This window comes from Echinops telfairi, unplaced genomic scaffold (assembly GCF_000313985.2).
Source record: "Echinops telfairi isolate 266 unplaced genomic scaffold, ASM31398v2 ScPeMD7_7425;HRSCAF=8463, whole genome shotgun sequence".
NCBI classification, from domain to species: Eukaryota; Metazoa; Chordata; class Mammalia; order Afrosoricida; family Tenrecidae; genus Echinops; species Echinops telfairi.
The window spans coordinates 6,202,248-6,205,517 of record NW_022111325.1 but is presented as its reverse complement, the minus strand read 5'-3'; positions in this window follow the sequence as shown (position 1 = coordinate 6,205,517).

Here is a 3,270-nt window from a genome sequence, read left to right as displayed (position 1 = left end):
GGGGGGGGGATTGAAAACAGAATGCTGAGAGGATGATAAGATTGATGACAACCAGGTGAGATTTATTGGAAGTGGCTTGTGAGCGAGATGGGGATTTCAGTTTTGGATAGGGTTTTATCATAAGTCTCAAAAGTAGAGAAACATACAAGATAATTTTATAATAAAATTATCTTAAGGATCATTATATTTCCTTCAGTTTAGGAATTAAATCTGAAACCCAGAGTCTGGCTTGGACACTATATATCTAATGTGCTACAAATTCAGAACTAAATCATGAAGCTTTTTATTTTATTCTATTTTCAGCTAGAGATTTATGATGGAGGAAGGAATGAGAGACAAAACTGGAGACTCTTGTTTTAATATATTCCTTTATCAAATATTTATTAAGTAACTGAAATGAGGACAATACAATCCAAGATGGGAAAACAAAAAAAGTCCAAAACAAAACAAAATGAACAAAATAAATGAACAAGAACAGACCACAGTATAGCAGGTGCTAGACAGAAAATTAAATCATAGTAGCAGATAAAGTGAAAGAACAGTTAATTTATATATTTAGGTTAATCGCATACTGGAAAATTACCACAATGATGTAGAAGTTCTTTTAAGAATCCCAAATTCACTAACTCACCAAATTCATTAAATTTACAAGAGATTGACTGGTACACATCATATCGTGGATGGAACCTGTGACAGTTATATAATCTGTTGTCAATTTGAGACTTACGAGTTAAGGAATGGGGTTTAGCCTGTCAATCAGGTTGCACCTTGATGACCTCATTTGGAGGTGCTAAGGAGATAAATAGCTCACTGGAGGCGGGACACAGGCTGACTCCCTAGGAGACATTGCAGCTGACAAGACACATGGAGCTCCGCTAGAGCCCTGAGCTAGAGGAGCCATGTGGAGACCCCTGCCAGTGCTGAGATGCTTTCAGTGCCACTGGATCCACAAGACTTCCCACCCACTGACCTGTGATTTTCCTGCACTCAGTATCATTGCATGTGTTTTGTGAGTCTGAAGAGTACTTTATAGATTGGCATCAGACATGTGAGCTAATATCAGACTTATGGCCTTGATCTGGACTGGGCTGGAGTGTTTTCTTAATGTACAATTACTCTTTATATAAAGTTCTTTCTTATACACATATGAGTGTCTATGAATTTGTTTCTCTAGTCCACCCAGACTAACACAGAACCACTTGGTAAGCGCCTCTTTAAACACCTGAGATAAAAGTTTCACAAAAATAAAGTCGAAGAAAATATCAGGATGGATGACAATTAACAGTACCAAACGCTACAGACTTATCAAGATGGAGAAGAACCAAAAACAGCTCAATAAATCTGTAAATTTGAAAATCTTGGCTCTGCCACTGTAATGCAGAATCTGTCTCAATTTTGCACACCCCAAATTTCCATGATAAAGTCTCTAGAGTTGGCTAGTCTCTGAGATAGTAATAAAACTCACAAGATTACTCAGAATGCTAATTTACTTTTTAATGGTGACCCCAGTTGGAATAATGGGTCACTAAGTGACTGGCTGCTAACCACAAGGACAGTAGTTAGACACCACCACCCACCCACCCCACAGGAAAAAGATGAAACTTCTGCTCCCATAAGCATGGACAGCCTCAGAAATCCACAGGGACAGTTTTACTCTGCCCTACAGGGTTTGTGTGAGTTGAAATCAACTCAATGGCAGTGCGTTGGAATTTTTTTATGCACTCTGTCTGTTGTCCCTATATGGCTCTTGCTTTCTGATGCATCTAAGCAATATGTAAAATTCATATCAGATGGTTACTTGTGGTTCCCATATTCCATTCTTACACTATCATAGGATGTATAATAACATGAAAATTTCAGCTTTTTTGTGGGTGTGTCTGCCTACTTCTTATGTACTTACTGAAGTAAATGAACATGTGTTGACTTTCTGTTCTTTAATTGGCACTTAGCACAGTACAGGGCATGCTTAGATCTTCAATAACTGTTGTTGAGAGAGAGGACTGAGTAATTAACTTATTGCTTATTTTCATCAAGATACTACAACCTGTAAAACATTCTTCCCTTGCTTTGTATTTCTTCACTTCCCTTTCCAGTTATTTCTATTTTTTAAAGTCTCTATCTCTTGATGAATGAGTACCAGAAACATGCCAGACTATTCTTTATATTTAATATTTCATTTCTAGTATTGATTGAAGAGCCAATCTTATCCTTGTATTTATATTTTAAAAAAACAGTGCCCAAGGACTTATTCCTTAATTAATTCCTAAAATAATTAGTATCATGGAACATTTTCTTTTATGACTTATGTCCTGTCAGCCTCTTGTGAATATGTAAAATGTGAGAAATATATGTTTTTAAATTCTTCTACTATTTTAGTATAAAATCACTTAAATACAAACCTATCTGAAAATACAGTATAATAGTTAAGTAAATAAATATAAATGGAGTTGAAATTACCCAGGCTGCCAAATTCTAATCTCTAGACTCCCTTCACCCCATTCACATGGCTGAAGAAGAGGGAGTCTCCATTTATCTGCCTTCCAAGACCATGACCATAGTGTGTGTTTGTGTAAGCACATGCGCACATATGAATGCAAAGACAGTACTACATATTACAATGTTATTCAGCAGAATGTTAATAGTTGACCTCAGCTGGAAATAAAGGGGCATTTGTATGACCTTGCTTTTCTTTTTTTATATGATGTGTTGACCTGCAGTGTTTTTGTAAGGGTTCCTGATGATGCTGTGGATTAGGTGCTCAGCTGCTAAGTACAAGGTGGACTGTCCAAACCAGCAAGCAGCTTCTGGGGAAAAAGATGAGGTTGTCTGCTCCCATAAAGATCGGCAATCTCAGAAACCCTAAACACGGTCACTGAGTTAGAATCAATTGGATGAAAGAAGGAGAGGAAATGTTTTGAGAATGATGAGGGCAATGAATGTACAAATGTGCTTTACACAACTGATGTGTGTATGGATTGTAATAAGAGTTGTATGAGCCCCTAATAAAATGATTTTTTTTAAAAAGAAGGTTTGTTTGTACATTGCTTTTGTTACTGGGTAGCATACGATTATTTTTAAAAGAAAAATTTTATGTTGGGTTGAAGATCCTTAGGGTAATTCCCATTTTCAGGGTAGAGATAAGTTACTCCTCAAATATCTCTGAGAGATACACAGACAAGCGTGATGACTGAACTATTGTTTGCTCTGATCGAGAGAGGGAAAGAGAGAAAGAGAGAGAGAGAGAGAGAGAGAGAGAGAGAGAGAGAGAGA